Source organism: Oncorhynchus mykiss, chromosome 2 (assembly GCF_057628025.1).
Source record: "Oncorhynchus mykiss isolate SJ-2025 chromosome 2, ASM5762802v1, whole genome shotgun sequence".
NCBI lineage: Eukaryota > Metazoa > Chordata > Actinopteri > Salmoniformes > Salmonidae > Oncorhynchus > Oncorhynchus mykiss.
The window spans coordinates 49,697,690-49,718,334 of NC_143023.1; the positions used below are offsets into that span (position 1 = coordinate 49,697,690).

At 43.3% G+C, this 20,645-nt stretch overlaps 1 long non-coding RNA gene across 2 annotated transcripts in view; it reads right to left on the minus strand.

The window, feature by feature from the left end:
• Positions 1-4,803: 4,803 nt before the first annotated feature.
• Positions 4,804-20,645, minus strand: part of LOC149985131 (uncharacterized) — a 36,423-nt gene continuing 20,581 nt past the window's right edge. For both annotated transcript variants that reach the window (XR_016487020.1, XR_016487019.1), the window contains one exon: positions 4,804-6,121. This is a non-coding gene — a long non-coding RNA (uncharacterized LOC149985131). The remainder of the gene's footprint in view (positions 6,122-20,645) is intronic.

A 20,645-nucleotide genomic window follows, 5' to 3' on the forward strand; every position in this document is an offset into this window, starting at 1 on the left:
ATCTGATGGTCATTCATTTCTCATCTTTACTCAGCACTTTGCATGTAACAAAACAGTTGTACAGTGAAGGACAATTTCAAGCACCATTTTAAGCACCTCAAATTGGAATTGTCCCTCAAGTCCCTTCTATCATAATTTTGAAAAGTGCATTAAAACCTTGCAGGTTCAGACTACAACCATTATCGATTGACAATTAAGTAATGGGGCCATCCTTTTGTATGTAATGAGGTATCAAATATTTATCTCGAAAAAATATATATTGAAGCTAAAATTCATATTCTATATTAACTTCAGATCTGTTCTGTATGACAATTGAAAGAGTGTCACGGTCGTCCTCCTCTTCATCTGAAGAGGAGAGGCGAGAAGGATCAGAGGACCAAAACGCGGCGTGGTATGTGTTCATAGTGAATATTTAATAAAGAAAGTACTGAACACTGCATACAAAACAATAAACAAAAAACGACCGTGACGCTACAAATGAGACCTGTGCTGACACAAGCCACTAACATAGACAATCACCCACAAACAAACAGTGCAACCCAGGCTACCTAAGTATGATTCTCAATCAGAGACAACTAATGACACCTGCCTCTGATTGAGAACCATACTAGGCCGAAACATAGAAATCCCCAAATCATAGAAAATCAAACATAGACTGCCCACCCAACTCACGCCCTGACCATACTAAATAATGACAAAACAAAGGAAATAAAGGTCAGAACGTGACAAAGAGTGTCCGTCTGACACGTATTCTATACCCACTTATCACTTTATATTGGAGATCTAACGAGCGCCGAAGACGTGTATGTCCATTAAGGCAGCCCTCCCCACCTCTCTGATTCAGAGGGGTTGGGTTAAATGCAGAAAACACATTTCAGCTGAATGCGTTCAGTTGTACAACTGACTAGGTATGGCATTAGTATGGCATTAGTTGTATAACCCTTATATGACTCATGCTTTTGCCTCTCAATATCAAACTCTGATAGGGCAGAGAGAGAATAGTACATTGGTTATCACAATGCCTCATTGTATTGTTATGTTAACATATATTCATTATTTTCAAGAGGTAGCCTATGAAAAATCTATGCATAAGTAACCACCATGAATATCCAGAAAAAACAATAAATATTTAATTTCAGATATGTCTGTCTGTCTTCTTAATGTCTGAATTGTAATATAAAAATGGACCAACACAGACTTTGCTAAAAAAATTCTGTTATGACTTGACACAGTGTCAGTGAGTTGACAATATAGTGCAATGCGGAATTGCAGAAAAAAAACGAGTTAAAATGAGGATATTGGCCATAGCTCTTATATAAAGACAACAATTAAATAACTGCTTTAGAGAGAGTCACCCTAGGAGAGATGAGTGTAGAAAGGTATAATTTAACTATGAATAAGACAACAACAGTCAAATGTCAAATGAAAGGTCACATGAAATCGACAATCAATCAAAGTACTCAGCGAGGTCTGCAGAGCCACCTTGTCTGTCTTTTACCCCCTACAGAAACACAATATGTGATATATACCATTTAACAGACATTTTTTATCCAAAGCGACTTACAGTGCATGCATTTTTTATGTATAGTTGGCTCTGAGAATAGATCCCACTATATTGGCATCGCAAACACCATGCTCTACCAACTGATGTCTTATTCAAATACAGAAATTATAGAACGCTTGACATTCAGCTACAAATCGAAAAGGTCATTCAATTGTCATCGTGAAATGTATATTGTGACAACAAAACCTGGCAGGTGCATTAAATGATGCATTATGCAAATCTGCAAAGTATATGGAGAGAATAGTAAATAGAAAATAGCAAAGAAAGGTTGTATTAATATAGCATTTTGTCTTCGAAAATACAATGTTTTGTTTAAGGACATCAGTACACTATCTTTCACAACAATCGCTGTAAGATATCTTTCACAAGCTGAGAGTGAATATACATAGAGATTTCATTTGCTTTATTTATTTTACCGTAGTTATCTGCCAGAAATTCAGGAATTCACAAGTTCTGTTAACAATACACCGCTAGGTCCTGTGAGGTAATGAGAAGTACAGAATCATTGGTTACACTAATTAACTTATCACAACAAACCAAGACCAAGGATAGAAAAATGGATTTGAAAATAGAGAAATACGAAAAGAGAAACGCCAACGTACCAGTGTGGTAGTAGGTTGCCAATGGTGTGGGCTGGAGCTGGCATGGTGTGGGGACCACATGGCTAGTCATTCCTCGTCTCTTCATCTGGCATCAAAATGGAGTCAGGCTTGAGGGACAGATTAGGCCGGTTCCTTCATCAAAAATAAGGCAGAGACCTGCAATGACACACACATAAATCATTACAACCACATTGAACTGAGCAGAGAGTCTGTCTGACCCAGATACACACCCACCCAGTAAGACACACATACACAAACACACAGTCACAAACACGTCCCAATGTCAGTACACCCACAAACACACAGAATTGTTCTGAAACTACTAGTGAAAAAAGCCCAATAACAACAGCACTGTTTAAATAAGAGAATATTGCCAAGTCACCGGCAGAAAACGAAGCAGACACTTTCTTTTCCCTTTCTTTCCCTCTCCTGTCCCCCTGTCCTATCCTAATTTACAGGGATACAAAACCCAAGATGGGATTTGAAAAAAGCTACGGCGAGCTAGAGACGGGGTAAGGTTGAATGCAGACGGTGAGATGTGGTCGAGGAGAAGCTGCTGTAGCTGCTCAGGGCTAGCTCCAGAGAAAGTGGAATTTGTGACCATGCAAATTCAAGGGTGGTGTTTTTTGGGGGGGCCGCTGTGTCGTTCTGCCCAGGGATTTGGGACACCAGCAGTATCCTTGGCTGCGGTTCTGACTCTCCTGAGCCATGCCAAATTGTTGGCTGTTTCTTTTTGTCTTAAACTCCCCGAATCAAATCAAACAAGGGGATGACGAAAATATATTGCCTCGAACAGGCAGGCGGAAAATTGGAACCATAAACATTAAAAACACAGCGAAAGTCAGAGAAGAAAAGAGCGGGAGAGAAGGAGAGAGTGAGAGAGAGTAAGACCAAAAATAATAGAAGCTTAATTAACAGAAGATTGAGGGGAAAAAAACGACAGAAGATTCTTAGAAAAAGTGAGTACTGAAAAGGACTGCTTTTCGCAGCAGACTTTTCTCTGCTAACATGCCTTCCATCTCTCCCCAAACGCCAGCGAGCCAGCTGCCTATTGAGTCTCCTCTCCTCCGCCTGCTCCATAACACAGCAGACCACGCCTCAGCCCCAGTCTGTCCAATCCATGCCATGTAGTGAGAGACAGAGACAGAGAGAGAGAGAGAGAGACTTTCCAAAATGGCTGAGGGCCGGGGCCGAGCAGACACAGAGTGAGAGGCATAGCTACAGCTAGCAGAGAGGAATAGGACTCCTCACACACCCCGTCCTGCTCAAGAGATGGCTAGCCCAGCCGTTTGAACGCCGCCTCACCCCGCCTCACCCCGCCTCACCCCGCCTCACCCTGCTGCTGCTGTAAAAGAGCATCACTCTCTTTCTCCTTACTCTCCTCATACACCCTTTGTCCCATTCATTCACTTTCAGGCCAGAGCAATGGTGCACAGCTGTCGTCACCCCATAGGAAGAATCTTTATTTAGCTCGGCCGAGCCCGATATAGATGAATGCTGCTAGTACTGCCAGGCTGTATGATGATGCTTGAGTCTGGCTCAATATTGTCTTTCTATCTGTTTGCCTGTCTGGTACACAGTCTGGCAGTTCCAATGTAGCTACCCTACTCCCGGTGTAGTGACATGGCTTTCTGGCTATCTCACTATGTGTCTCTCGCTGTCTACATGTATGACCCATATATTTAACATTTCAAAACCATGCAGGTTAGGAAAATCACAGAGAGTCTGGATCCAGAGGTAATCGTTTCAGGGTTGCACATGCAGTAAGGCAGTGCAACACCGAATTTCCTCCCCATGGTCAGGGGGACATACAGTATTTACCAAGCATTTTGTATCATTTCAACATTTTGTATCACTCTTTTGTTTTGAGAGTAAATCTGTACCTACATGAAAACGGTATATTTTTCATTGTCCAAAAAGGCAGACGAGTAAGCAAGGTTATTATTATTCATCCACATTATGTACATTTTCTTTCAAATCATACAAAAAAATACATTTTTTGTGAAATTATTGATTTTTTCTGAAGCCGAAAAAGACGGGACATTGTAAATCTAATTTGACCTATGCATTAACAAGGCTGTTCAGCATCAGCAGCTTGACTACTGCTAGAGTACTGTACCTTTATTGATCTACTGTTCTTCAACAACAGATGTACTCACATTGGATGGGTTGATTAGGATTCAAACCTCTCAAACAGTCTAATACATACTCTTAGAGTACATTTACCCAATTAATGTACTCGGTAATGTAAGCTTCTTTTTTTTTATGTAAGATGCATATCTGCCATTAGGGAATCTGTGCAATGATCGTAATCTTAATCAATGATCGTAATCCCAATTAACATGTTTTTTCATGTAAAACATCCCAATCTACTCATTAAAACATTATGGGGAGGTTTTCCCAGACACAGATTAACCCTAGTCCTGGACTGAAAAGCAAGATCAATTAAAAATCTCCAGCCAAAATGATTTCTGTTCTAGGACTAGGTGTAATCTGTGGCAACGAAATCACCACTTATCCCTACATTTGACCTAACACATAAGCCTACTCAGACAATGTAGTTGACAGCTTTTGCTTTTTTAAAGCTATACATTGTTCATGTTCCTGTTATAAAAAATAGAGTAATACAATCTTAAATTGAGTTACCAAATCATATCAAACTTTATTTGTTAAATGTGCCGACTACAACAAGTGTGGACCTTACCGTGAATGCTTACTTACAAGCCCTTAACCAACAGTGCAGTTCAAGAAGAGTTCAGAAAATATTTACCAAATACACTAAAGTAAAAAATAATAACAAGTAACACAATAAAATATCAATAACGAGGCTATATACAGGGGGTACCGGTACCGAGACAATGTGCAGGAGTACAGGTTGGTCAAGGCAATTTGTACATGTAGGTAGCAGAGAAAACAGTCTATGACTTGGGTGACTGGAGTCTCTAACAATTTTTGGGGCTTTCCTCCTGGATTGCAGGAAGCTTGGCCCCAGTGATGTACTGGGCCGTACGCACTACCCTCTGTAGCACCTTACGGTCAGATGCTGAGCAGTTGCCATACCAGGCTGTGATCCAACCTGTCAGGATGCTCTCGGTGGTGCAGCTGTGAGTCTGAAAGTCAGGAATCAGATTCTGACAGTGACAGTGAAGAGCTGCCCCCCCAACCTTCTAGCCATTGAGAACCCTGAATCTGAGGACCCCTTGTCCACTGACAAAGTCTCTGGTCCCTTTGAAGATATTGGTGATGGAGGCAGACCGACAGTGGATGAAGTACATGAGGCCTATGGTAGCTGGAAGGCCACCAGCCATTTCACCCCTCCTGGCATTGCTGTTTGCTTTGATGAGTCCCAGTCTGGAGAGCAACTCCCCTTCCCATTTCCATCTGAGGCAGAGTGCTTCAAGCTGTTTCTGACAGAGGAGCTGGTGGGAGACATAGCAAAGGAGACCAATCACTATGCCTTGGAGCTACAGGAGAAGAGAGAGCCAGGAGTGAGGGGGAAACTCACTAAATGGGTGACAACTACAAGTAGTGAAATGTATACCTTCCTGGTGACAGTCCTTCTCATGGGAATAGTAAAGAAGAACTCCCTAAGGGAATACTGGAGCACAGATCCTATGTTTGCAACACCCTTCTCTTTTCCCAAGACCGCTTCCTAGTTCTGCTGTGATGCCTGCATTTCCTCAACAATGCTACAGCCAACCTGACACTTTGTACGTGGACAATTGGTACAGAAGTCTTCCAGCATCTGCTCTCCAACAGCACAGGGACCTGTGGCACAGTCAGGTCGAACAGGAAGGGAATGCCGGGATTCGGAAGCAGGAAGATGCAGAGGGGGGAGGTTGAGTTCAAGGAGAATGGTCAACAGCTGGCAGTAAAGTGGCACGACAAACGAGACATCCATGTCCTCTCCAGTGTCCATACGTCAACCATGTCGGTCACCGGGATGGAGGACCACCTGACGGAAGAGAGAAACATCAAACCAGACTGTGTGCTTGACTATAACGTCAAAATGGGGGCAGTGGATAAGGCAGACATGATAAACAGCTTTGTGGAATGCGTTCAGAAAACTACCAAGTGATATAAGAAGATCTTTTCCCAACTGATCGACACTGCTGCCCTCAATGACCACATAGTTCACCGTCAACTAGCAGGAGGGAGGGGGGATACTGTCACGTCTACTCCCGCTCCCCCACTCTGGAGCTCGACGTTGCCGGTTTACTAACAAGCGGTCCTGGCAACTCATCATTACTGTGACAACCCTCCCAATCTGTCTGCCGAATTCTTTCTCTTTGCTCTTGTTTACCTTAATAGGATGTCTGTGGGCGGAGCCTTGAGGGTCGTCAGTGAAATGGGACACACCTGGGACCGGGTGTGTCCCAGGATAAATGCACCTCTTCCCCATTGATTGGGGAGACTCTCTATATGCAGACACAGATAGATTTTGGTTGTGCCATTTTTGTGGCAATTTTGTTTGTTTGCATTGGCACCTTTCAACATCTTTCATTATCACATTTATGCACGCAACCACTCACTTACAGTACTGATTACACACACCATTGTTAATGGTATTTAGTTTACTTCAGTTAATAAATATACACTGCTCAAAAAATAAAGGGAACACTTAAACAACACAATGTAACTCCAAGTCAATCACACTTCTGTGAAATCGAACTGTCCACTTAGGAAGCGACACTGATTGACAATAAATTTCACATGCTTTTGTGCAAATGGAATAGACAACAGGTGGAAGTTAGAGGCAATTAGCAAGACACCCCCATAAAGGAGTGGTTCTGCAGGTGGTGACCACAGACCACTTCTCAGTTCCTATGCTTCCTGGCTGACGTTTTGGTCACTTTTGAATGCTGGCGGTGCTTTCACTCTAGCGGTAGCATGAGACAGAGTCTACAACCCACACATGTGGCTCAGGTAGTGCAGCACATCCAGGATGGAACATCAATGCGAGCTGTGGCAAGAAGGTTTGCTGTGTCTGTCAGCGTAGTGTCCAGAGCTTGGAGGCGCTACCAGGAGACAGGTCAGTACATCAGGAGACGTGGAGGAGGCCGTCGGAGTGCAACAACCCAGCAGCAGGACCGCTACCTCCACCTTTGTGCAAGGAGGAGCAGGAGGAGCACTGCCAAAGCCCTGCAAAATGACCTCCAGCAGGCCACAAATGTGCATGTGTCTGCTCAAACGGTCAGAAACAGACTCCATGAGGGTGGTATGAGGGCCCACCGTCCACAGGTGGGGGTTGTGCTTACAGCCCAACACAGTGCAGGACGTTTGGCATTTGCCAGAGAACACCAAGATTGGCAAATTCGCCACTGGCGCCCTGTGCTCTTCACAGATGAAAGCAGGTTCACACTGAGCACGTGACAGACGTGACAGAGTCTGGAGACGCCGTGGAGAACGCTCTGCTGGCTGCAACATCCTTCAGCATGACCGGTTTGGCGGTGGGTCAGTCATGGTGTGGGGTGGCATTTCTTTGGGGGGCCGCACAGCACTCCATGTGCTCGCCAGGGGTAGCCTGACTGCCATTAGGTACCGAGATGAGATCCTCAGACCCCTTGTGAGACCATATGCTGGTGTGGTTGGCCCTGGGTTCCTCCTAATGCAAGACAATGCTAGACCTCATGTGGCTGGAGTGTGTCAGCAGTTCCTGCAAGAGGAAGGCATTGATGCTATGGACTGGCCCGCCCGTTCCCCAGACCTGAATCCAATTGAGCACATCTGGGACATCATGTCTTGCTCCATCCACCAATGCCACGTTGCACCACAGACTGTCCAGGAGTTGGCGGATGCTTTATTCCAGGTCTGGGAGGATATCCCTCAGGAGACCATCTGCCACCTCATCAGGAGCATGCCCAGGCGTTGTAGGGAGGTCATACAGGCACGTGGAGGCCACACACACTACTGAGCCTCATTTTGACTTGTTTAAAGGACATTACATCAAAGTTGGATCAGCCTGTAGTGTGGTTTTCCACTTTAATTTTGAGTGTCACTCCAAATCCAGACCTCCATGGGTTGATAAGTTTGATTTCCATTGATAATTGTTGTGTGATTTTGTTGTCAGCACATTCAACTATGTAAAGAAAAAAGTATTTAATAAGAATATTTCATTCATTCAGATCTAGGATGTGTTATTTTAGTGTTCCCTTTATTTTTTTGAGCAGTGTATTTTGTTATTCCTTATCTCCACGTTGTCACCCTTTTTGTTACGAACTTCGAGCCGGTTTGTGACATTACGCCCCATCATGAGGCACACCTGGACTCCATCACTACCCTGATTATTCTCCCTTTAGCTAGCACTCCCTAGCATCACTCTACAGGCAGTATTGGTTCTGTGTTCATGTCCAGACGCTTCTCTTGTGTTGTATTGCTCTACGTTCTTTATTATTATTAAACTCACCACCTGCTTCCTAACTCCCAGCGTCATTCCTGCAGTAGGCTATTTGATTGACAACGTTTTTTAAATCTGTAACAATGTAAAAATCCAGCTAGCTTCTATACTCATGGGTACATTGTCTTTAATACAAAACCTAGGAGACTCGTAGGCCTCACCCCCTTCCATAGACATACATGGTAATTATGACCACTTCCAGAGGACGACCTCCACCAATCAAAGCTTTTCAGTATGTTGTCCATCCAATCATAGGATTAGGATCAGAGAATGAACCTTGTATGGTATTGGGGTTGTGCCACAGAGCTTTATGGGGGAGCTCTACGTGTTGAGAAGCTTGGTGAGTTGGTGACCTTATTGGCTAGAGATTGAAAAGTGATAGTTGAGTATTTTTGGGATATTATTCAATTCAAATGAGTTTCTTCATATTACATGAGACGGAGGAGGTAGATTATAAATAGTTTTCTTGGTTTTAAAACTTTGTGTCCAGTTAGTGCAATTTTTTTAAATGTGTTTTTTTAAAGTTTTTTGGCCGCCAACTCTACCTCAAATTGTATTGACTTTTTGTTAAAGAACCCCATTCATTCTCTAGGGTACACAGAAAAGATGCAAATTAAAACCGAGGGTCGACCTCTACCTGAGATCAGTTTCATGAAGAAGGACGAAAAGGTGAGGGTGTTCAATACCAATTGTGTGAAAAGTATAGCCGGTTAAAAGGGAGCCTTTAATCAAGCTGTCTGTATTGCTGGCCTTGTCTGATTTTTGGAAAGTCTGAGCCTTGGGCGAAAGAGGGGTACAGTGACCTGAAGAACATCGATCGCTCAGCTAAACAAAAGCAGGGAGCATATAGAAGCCCATATCATATTCAAGCTTCTGGGACAAAGCTGCATCGTTCATGACAAAGGTCTGCATATTCAATCTGCGTAACACAATGAGAAAGTTAGAAGAAACAGGGATGTTCTCAAGCGGCTTATCAATACCACTGCGTTTTTGGGGCCTGAAAGAATAGACTTTTAGAGGACACGACGAGAGGGAAAGTTGCACCAACAAGGGCAACTTGTTCAGGGTAAGTAATTGGTAAAGTTATCCATTTATAGACATTGTGTGTCAGCAGAAAATGTGAATGTGATACAATGTGGTTTATATTCAAACTTGCGCTGGCTAGGCTGCCTACACGTTTTCAATCCAAAATTATTAACTGGAATTAATCAACATAATAGTAATGACAGAGTAATTCATAAGGGCTACAGTTGCATAGGCCTGCATGATGCAAACATACATAAAGCAAGCTCAGCCCTGTATCACATTTTTAGGCAAGACCCAGATGCAGACAGTGTCGAAGTAACAAAAGTGTATTACTAGAACAGGGGGCAGGTAAAACAACAGGTCAAGGGAAGGCAGAGGTCAGTCATCCAGATCAGAGTCAAAAGGTACAGTTGGCAGGCAGTCTCAGGGTCAGGGCAGGCAGAGGTCAATAATCCAGGGTGGTGTGACAAGGCACAGAATGGCAGGCAGGCAGGCAGAATGGTCAAAACCTGGAAAATTAGAAAACTGCAGGAGCAAGGGGGGGAAACCACTGATAGGCTTGGCGAACAAAATGAAATGGCAACAGTCAACCAGAAAACACAGGTATAAATACACAGGGGATAATGAGGAGAGATGGGAGACACCTGGTGGGGGGTGGAGACAAGCACAAAGACAGGTGCAAAAGATCAGGGTGTGACACCCTGTGAGTTCTATTGTCAATTAGTTGTTGTCTCTGTGTCTGGTTAGAGGAAATCCTCCTTCTAATCTAAATACATTCATATGAACTATAATAAGGTTGCTGCAGTTTTATAGGCTTTTCACCCTGTAAAACTTTGATCTGTCAAGTAGGTGAGATGTGCAGTCTGTGTTCAACTTCATGGAGAAACGTGTTGTTTAAACCTATGATGGCGCAGCTGTAATGGAATGTATCTTCTATTTGTATTTACAGCTAAGTCCCCTCCTGTTCACCGATTAAGCGCTCCACTCTACTACCATTGTCAACTCTCTCCTGACATGAACTGAAGCCACGTTTCATGTGCTCGCTCATCCACTGGCACATTGAATTATTCCTCTCCATGCACCCTGAGTACCCCTATCAATTTTCTCTCATTACTGTATGTAGAGTCAATCACATACACAATCACATTATTACACATTAATGATTTTACTCCTTGCTTGGACTAACTTTATTTTTAGGTATTTTGTCTAACTGTATAGTGTTATTGGTTTTTGTCTTCCTAGTCAAATCCTGTCTTGCATTGAAATCAAGCCTCTGAACATCTCAACTCATGCCTCATGCCCTCATTCAATCAGTGCTGTGATCCTTTCCCAAAATGGTGTAAGTAGCCCTCTCATTCCCATTCCCCGTAATTTTGTAAGCTAAATGTCTTTATTAGATGTGATTTGTTTCAGGAAACAAACCTTTCTTTTTACTCAATGTGTTTTTTTTTGGCAGAAATGCCTTCTGGAACAATGGAACTTTCATGTGCCTAAATAACAAACTTGTATGCCATCTGTAACTATGAATAAAATGGTTAAATGACGAGCCTAGTTGGTTTAGCCACAGAAAAGCCAGAAACCTTCCCGCTAGCCATGATTTGCTGAGATAATGAGTGTGCTGGACATGCCAAGAGATCGAGTTTTGAAATCAGTGGAATTAGAGTGTGGAAAAGCTAAAAAGATGGAGAAAACACCTGTCTCCGGATTACATCTTCAAACTAAGGGCATCTGTGACAGAGAGGAAGAAACATCCTTCCATGTACAGTAAGATACATTTTTCAGATATTGCACATTTCTAATTTTGTCAGAAAGTCATTTTCATTTAAAATTAAAGTGTACTGTTAGCTAGCTAGCTAATGTTAGCTGGCTGGCTCGCTAATGTTAGCTGGCTAGCTTGCATGATCTATGTAGCAATATTACACATGTAGTATATAACTGAAAAATTTCACAAACTTTTAACACCTTTTGAATATGGCCGGTGTCAGTAAACATTGCCAAAAAAAAAACAATTAAATTGGTGCCAGCAGCACAGTTGCAGTCACCAACGCTCTGCTTGGGCGAGTAAAATGGTCTGAGTGAGCGGTTCTCTCATTTATGTCTGGAAGTAGCTAGCAAGCTAGCCAACGTTAGCCAAATGGCTTGGGTGCTTGACTGCTGTTGTTAGGACAGAATGCTCTGATCAACCCTTCTCCTCGGCCAGTGTGCGCTCTGAACGCTCCGAGAGCAAAACTCTCTGAATTTACGAACGGACAATCTGACAATGCTGTGAGTTTACGGGCGAGGCTATAGCTTAACCCTTGTGTGGTTTTCATGTTTTTGTTATTCAATCAATGTTTGCAATCAGATGGACCCACAGCATTATTGGGTCTTTAAAACAATACAGCCATAAGAATGTATGTAAAAAATACTTAATACTTAGCTGTTGACCATTATCAATCACAAGCAATATAGACAGCCATATATTGTTAATATTTGACATTTACCTCTGCTAGATCACATTGATCAATAAAAGCGTTATTCGTTTTTTAAATAAATGTTATAATTTATTTCACCTTTATTTAACCAGGTAGGCAAGTTGAGAACAAGTTCTCATTTACAATATAATCAAGACATGGGTGGAATAAATCATGTTTATCTTTAACAAATATAAATAAAACAAGATTTATCACTATTGACGTGTATTGCTTTGAAGTGAACAAATTGGAAGGACAAATTTTACATGCAGTATTATATGAAAATGAAAAATGAGCCCCATTGAACACAAATGAAGGCCAGTCTACACATCACATGAGGGACAGAGTTTTACTGTGTGTATGTGTGTGTTGCAAATTTATTTCTTACAATTGATGCATGTGTACTGTGTCTTCCTGTCCTTCTTGGGTCCACACACACACATCACAGCGATTCTTCTTGTTGCTAATGTTACGCTCGTCGTTGTAAGGAAGAGTGGACCAAAGCACAGTGTGGAAAGTGTTCATGAGCTTTATTGTCAAGAAAATAACGAATACAAAACAAAAGAGAACAGTTCCGTCAGGCACAAAACAGCTAAACAGAAAACAACTACCCACAAAACACAGGTAGGAAAAAGGCTACCTGAGTATGATTCCCAATCAGAGACAACGATAGACAGCTGCCTCTTATTGGGACCCACACTTGGCCAAAAACAAAGAAATAGAAAACATAGAAATAAAGAAACTAGAATGCCCACCCTAGTCACACCCTGGCATTACCAAAATAAAAGAGAATAAAAGCCTCTCTATGGCCAGGGCGTGACAGTACCCCCCCAAAGGTGCGGACTCCGGTCGCAAAACCTGACTCTAAAGGGGAGGGTCCGGGTGGGCATCTCTTCACGGCGGCGGCTCCGGTGCGGCACGTAGACCCCCCTCCACCCGAAGATCCCTTCGCTTTGGTGGCGGCCCTGGTGCATGGACCCTCACTGGAGGAACCGGGCTGCAGATCATCGCCGGAGGAACCAGACCACCGATCATCCGGACTGGGGACCGTCGCTGCAGACTCCGGACTGGGGACCGTCGCTGCAGGCTCCGGACCGCGGATCAACGCTGGAGGCTCCATGCCATGGATCCTCACTGCAGTCTCCAGGCCATGGATCATCACTGGAGGCTTCGGGCCATGGATCATCACTGGAGGCTTCGGGCAATGGATCATCACTGGAGGCTTCGAACGTGGACCTGGAAGAGGTCACAGCGCACTGAGGAGACGTACTGGCAGCCTAGTGAGTGGAGCTGCCACAACACGTCCTGACTGGATACCCACTCTAGTTCGGTGAGTATGGAGAGCTGGCACAGGACGCACTGGGCTTTGATGGCACACTGGAGGCATAGTGCGTAGAGCCAGCGCAGGAAACACTGGACCGTGGAAGTGCACCGGATATCTGGAGCGCAGAGCTGGCATAACTCATCCTGACTGGATACCCCCCTTAGCCCGGCAAGTGTGGGGAGCTGGAACAGGCCGCACTGGGCTTTGCTGGCGAACTGAGGACACAGAGCTGGCGCAGGATAACCTGTGCCGAAGAGACGCACAGGAGGCCAGGAACGCTGAGACGGCCACTGCGGGGAGCTTGCACAGAGAGCACCGGGCTGTGGATGCTCCCCACGGTAAGCACGAGGAGTTGGCTCAGGTCTGAACCCTGACTCTGCCACTCTCCCTGGGGCTGCCTCTCGTTCCTCCCTTGCTGCTTCCGCCTGTTTCCATGGCAGGGTCTTGTCCCCTGCCATAACCTCCTCCCCTGTCCATGAGGTCCTCCATTCCCTCTTCTCCCGGGCCCAGGATCCCTGCTCCTCCTGGCCACGCTGCTTGGTCCTTTGGTGTTGAGTAGTTCTGTTAGAATCGCTGTGATGTACACATGTATCAACAGTAACGTTGGGCCCAAAACATAGAAATAAATAAACTAGTTGCCCACCCTAGTCACACCCTGTCCTGACCAAAATAGAGAATAAAAGCCTCTCTATGGCCAGGGCGTGACATCTACCGGCTGCAATCTAGAATGATGAAAACACTTTTAGTGACATCTCACTCACTCACATATATAATTACAGCAGGCCAAGGCAGGAGAGTCAGACACATATGCAATAACATCATTCACACTTACTTCCGGTATTGGAGTTGTTGGTTTTGTGGGTTTGGCGGATGGGGCACCAGCATCCTCCTCCTGAATCCTCCTCACGATGGCTGCAGAAGCTGGGGTCCTTGGGATATGTTGCCTCCTCTGGATGTGAGGTCTGCCCCTGCCCAGCTCCTTGAGAAAGAGCATCTCCTCTGGAGCTTTCCTCTGTTCCAATCTGGGTGTTGAAGATGTTGAAGAATATCACAAGTGGCCAGCATAGGGTTCTTCTTTTGCAGCTGTAGCCAGTCTCTAAATTGTCCACCCCTCCTTTTGTGGCATTGTAATCCATAATGATTTCCGGTTTCTGCTGTTCCTGGCCACAGATTATCCCATCCCTTTAAAGCGTGCTCACGTAGGACACTAGGGACATGTCGGCCGTGAACACAAACTTAGAGGAATTGATAGGCCTGTTCTGTGTTTTCTTCAGTTAGTTAAATAGAGGTTAAATAAAAAAGCTGAGGTGTGAGCTCTGGCTTGTTTTTTCGTACAGTACCTACCATCGCCAGGTTCCTCTTGAGGAACTCCTGTCCCAGCTTGTGGAAAGTACAAATGTGATGTTGTGGCCACGGAGTCCCTGTGTAACGTCCAGGAAACCCGCATCCCTTGGATTCTTCTCAGGGGCTCCTCCTGAGAATCTTGCTTCCCTGTATACACTTGCAAGTTCCACGCATATGATGAAGCAGCATCACAGGCAGCCCAGATTGAGATTCCATATTCTGTTACCGTTTAGATGGTATATACTGCCTGAAGGAGTAGCAGCACCCAAATGGCATAAGCTGCTCATCAACAGTAACGTTAGGCCCAGGGTTATAAAACAGGGGAAGGTGGTCCACCCAGTTGTCCCACACTGACCTGATTGCAGCTAGCTTGTCTTTCTGCCGTCGAGCTGGTCTGGTGTCTCGGTTATCAAAGCGGATAATCCTGGGAATAAAGTTTTCCAGAGACATTGTTTCACAAAAAGTTATCTGCCAGTTTCTGCATCCCACATGGATTCCGTGGATTCCCCATTGGATCTGAAAACACCAGCAAGGATAAGACCATTCAATTTCACAATTTTTTGACATCCATACTTCTCCTCCTGCAGGCTGCTGATGAGCTGGTTGCTGAAGGGCTGGTCCTGGGGCTGGCTGAGGGCCAATCTCATCCTCTTCTTCCAACTCACTGTCAGACTCAGAATTGACCGAGATGTGATCCTCATTCGGAAAATTCTTAATCTTCAAAAATGGAAGCCGCTCCTTCCAAACTAGCTTCTCTCTCTGACAAAAAATATTTCTAAGGCCCTATCAGCAGAGATTATTTTTGCCATACTGATTGATTGTGGTAAGGAGCCACATATTCAAAGCAAATTATTTGTTGTGTCCCTCCCCAAACTTGCACCTGGCTGGGGTAGTGTGGGAAAATACTGTGTATCAAATGAATGTATTGTAATAACATTGTGCAGGTTCCTGCAAGACATTGTGTAGAAAAGCGGGAGACAGGCAGGGAGACTGACAGGTTCTTGGTGCTGTGTTGAAACAACAGGCCCAGGGAGGAGGAAGACAGAGTGAAGGCACATAGCAAACCTTTTTGCTTCATTTTTACTTGTTTTCACCTACACACTTTTCCAGACTTTCATTAACCTCGGGTCCAGTGAAGAAGAGCTCTCCAATGGGTGTACCAAAACATTCAAAGGCAATTTTCTAAACAAAGTGAGGTTACAAGTTTATAAACTTTCAAAGCAGAATTACTTTCCCATTGTTCCTCAACTTTAGTGTATGATATACCATTTGAGTATTTCATCCAATGTAAAAAACACAATTTCAAATGTTGCTATATAAGACCTAATCAAGCCAGTCGGTCACAAATGCTTTAGGTTAAAATAATTACTCATTAACAATTTTTGAAACACACTCTGACGTCTCCGTGCTTTCTGCGTCTAGACCATGGGTCTCCCATCCTCCTCAATTTAAGTCACCAGCCTCCACTGATTTCAAGATAACCTCTGTCAATAGACCAGGACTGATACATCATTTTGAAATAGTATCTTACTTTGACAATTCAGTGAATGCAACAAGTATTAGAGACAGATAAAGAAAGAAGATACAAAACACAAATGTTCGGAGACATTTTCCCAATAATATTTGTAGGACAAATTCATGTCAGACTGTCACTTGAGTGTTTGCATTTAGCCTACAACATGCCATGAAACTTCTTGAAGCAAGGCCCCATCCAACAAGGTGGTGGGACTTGGGGCAGACATACGCCATGGAAACGCAGGCTCTATTCCCAAGTGTTCTCTTCCTCTGCTTCTTACTTCCCTCTCTCCCTCCACCTCTCTCCCTCCACATCTCTATCCCTTCTCATAATTCCTCTTCCTTCCTGCCTTCTGCTGCTGAGCCCTGACTTTCCACATCAGTTCCCTGGCCTTCCTCTCTTTTTCTCAACAATACACATAAACTCATCCTACTAATCACCTCTGAAGTATTCACATAAATTGTGTGATACAGTTACAAGCCCCCCCCCCCCATACACACACACATTAAACAGTATCAATATGCCATACAGCACTTTCAATCAATCAAAGTTATTTTGTGAAGCCCTAAATTGCCAGATTGTTTCTCAGTTCATTATGTGTATATGTATGTCAGAATGATGGATAATCAGAAAGGATAGATTACACAAAAAGACATTCATGAATATGTTCCTAATATTCAGTAAAATATTACATATATGACACTGTGCAATTCAGACAAGCAGGTTTAGAATAATTCTTAATCTATTTTGATGAGCATAGTAAACGGGTTGTCGTTTTAGGGAGGGAACTCTCATGTTCTTGCCTGACAGACCAACTACAGGGTTCGCAATTGTTAGCTGATTAGTCACAAAGCTGGGACAGTTTCCAAATGAATAGAAACAGGACAAAACAAGCTATTTGTTAGCTGTGTATTTAAACATATCACTGCAACTCAATATCATATGAACTCCACTGTGCGGGCATATGCCGTAACACGACAGCTAAGCTGTCAAACAATAGGAAAACGAGGCAATGTATAGCCTATGGATATCGGTACCTAGCAAATATGACTAAGCCCAACAGATAAACACAAATGACTCTAATCTCAATTCCGGTGGCTAGTTGGCTGGTTGTCTGTATGGCTAGCTAGGGAAAGTGACAGCTGAGGTTGATGCTTCACAAGCGCAGCCCAAATTTACCGCCACACACAACTTTTCTTGCCTGACAGACTAGCTAGCTTGCAAGCTAGCTATATCAAGCAGCATGGGCTGTTTCCATATAAATTACATTGGAAGGAACAAGACAAAACATCCAACTAACTAGATGCAGTTAAATACTGCAACTATTTCCATGTGATAGAGCGCAATCATTCGAGCTCCTGAGTCACTGCTGATATGCTCGTTTTCACGCCTTATACTGGACCAACCAAGTGATCATGACAGGATTTGCTAATCTGAGAGCTTTCCGAGTTTGACAGCAAACATATCTGCTGTTTAATTATTTAATTCACCTCCAAATAATCGCTTTCAACGTGTCTGAATCCGTGTCATCAACCAAAATAGGTATAGCCTCTTCCATAGTGAAAACTTGTGGCCGCTTCAGAGCCGTCATTCTGAGTAACTAACCCCTTAGAACCCATAGCAGCCGTCAACAACATTAAATTACTATAACAGCAGCCAACAAACTTGTTTTTCTAACAATTATATTGTTGTCAATTTTGCAAAATGTAGTTGCTAACAACCCGTGGTCATATTCGTGTGGCTGGTGTCATCAACCAGAAACTGGAAATTGCAGAAAATGATGTCATGGCCTTAGAAGCTTCTAATAGGCTAATTGACATAATTTAAGTCAATTGGAGGTGTACCTGTGGATGTATTTCAAGGCCTACCTTTAAACTCAGTGCCTCTTTGTTTGACATCATGGGAAAATCAAAAGAAATCAGCCAAGACCTCAGCAATAAAAAAATGTAGACCTCCACAAGTCTGGTTCATCCTTGGGAGCAATTTCCAAACGCCTGAAGGTACCACGTTCATTTGTACAAACAATAGTACACAAGTATAAATACCATAGGACCATTCAACCGTCATACCGCTCAGGAAGGAGACGCCTTCTGTCACGTAGACTTTGGTCACGTACATTGGTGCAAAAAGTGCAAATCAATCCCAGAACAACAGCAAAGCACCTTGTGAAGATGCTGGAGGAAGCAGGTACAAAAGTATCTATATCCACAGTAAAATGAGTCCTATATCGACATAACCTGAAAGGCCGCTCAGCAAGGAAGAAGCCACTGCTCCAAAACCGCCATAAAAAAAGCCAGACTATGGTTTGCAACTGCACAATGGGACAAAGATCGTGCTCTTTGGAGAAATGTCCTCTGGTCTGATGAAACAAAAATAGAACTGTTTGGCTATAAAGGGGGAGGCTTGCAAGCCAAAGAACACCATCACACTGTCAAGCACGGGGGTGGCAGCATCATGTTGTGGGGGTGCTTTGCTGCAGGAGAGAATGGTGACCTTCACAAAATAGATGGCATCATGAAGTAGGAAAATGATGTGGATATATTGACGCAACATCTCAAGACATCAGCCAGGAAGTTAAAGCTTGGTCGCAAATGGGTCAATGACCCCAACCCCAAGCATACTTCCAAAGTTGTGAAAAATGGCTTAAGGACAACAAAGTCAAGGTATTTGAGTGGCCATCACAAAGCCCTGTCCTCAATCCTATAGTACATTTGTGGGCAGAACTGAAAAATATTGTGCGAGCAAGGATCCTAAAAACCTGTCTCATTTACACCAGCTCTGCTAGGAGGAATGGGTCAAAATCCACACAATTTATTGAAGGAAGCTTGTGGCAGGCTACCCGAAACGTTTGACATGAGTTTAACAATTTGAAGGCAATGCTACCAAATACTAATTGGGTGTATGTAAACTTCTGCCCCAATGGGAATGCGATGAAAGAAATCAAATCTGAAGTAAATCATTCTCTCTACGATTATTCTGACATTTCACATTCTTAAAATAAAGTGGTGATCCTAACTGACCTAAGACAGGGGCGTTTTTACAAGGATTAAATGTCAGGACATGTAAAAAAATGAGTTTTAATGTATTTGGCTAAGGTGTATGTAAACTTCTGACTTCAACTGTAAATAAATATTTGCAGTATGTACTCGCGCTTCTGAAGCGCGATAGAGATATAATACTTCTCTTTGGTCAAACAAATTTCCATAAATTGGATGGCCCGTCTGTCCTAGCTCTAGAAGTGAATAATTTACCCTACACATTGACCTTTTGTCAGGTATACAACACTGGAGGCAATCTTTCCTTGATATCTGGGTCGAAATGAAACACACACACTCACTCTCAATGATAATCATGCCTTACAACTCTATTGGTGTATAACATAATTTGCTACACAAATCATATTGACTAAATTCAACCGAAAGGCCTAATTTTGTCTTAGATTCCTCACACGGGGGCTCCAATATGTCAGGACTTCACTTTCATTAATCTTATGACTGTTATTTATCGAATCAACTGACTACGTTTAATTTATAACCGAATTTGGGGCACCACGAGAGCGGCATTTTAAAGATGTACCATCTCCCAAATTAAACTCTAAAGGTTTTTACCTATCACATCCATGTAACAGTAAACGTATTAATCATAACCTCGTATCATATCATCATTTGGAACAGTCGTAACCTCAAGCACCTGCAAAAACACCAGCCTTACTTATGATTTAGTACTAGACAAATTGGTTTAATTATTTATTTACTAGCTAACTAAATGATAACACTGAATAAACATACACACTTAATACACAAGAAAAGTTCGCTAGTGGACTGACACAGTATGGTTTCTTTTTACAAAGGAGATGAAGAGGGAGGGAGGGAGAGAAAGAGGCACTTATTGTTGATACATTTTAGAAACTATTCTCACAATAATCATATACTTTGCACACGAACCGCCACCCATTTAGAGTAAGAAATCATACATTTATTCACGTGCCTTGGTTCGCTCTTGGACCTTTTCGCTGGACGCTTGTAAGGCTCTGATTGTCTGAAAGGGGTCATTCACCCATCTCTTCTACTAGCGCTCTCTTCTTCCTTCTCCTCTTGTTGTGTAGTCCTGAACAGAACTACAGAGTTTATTATACTTTCCATTTGCTCCTGAAACTTATTTGAAGATAGGCTAGCCAGCCGTGTAGATGGTTCTCAGTGGTGATGAGAGTAGGAGAATACGTTAGTTTGAAGAGTAGTGGAATGGTCCAACTTAAATTCGCTTTTGTAGATACTTTCTTAGGACAGCTAATCAGCTATACCAGTGATTGTCTGAGAGGGGAGTTTTCTTCACCTCGTGTTGGTATTCAGGGTTCAAACCCCTTTACATGCGCAGCTGCAGCCTGGCGATGTTCTGGTCTAAATGTTCATTTCTTTACCA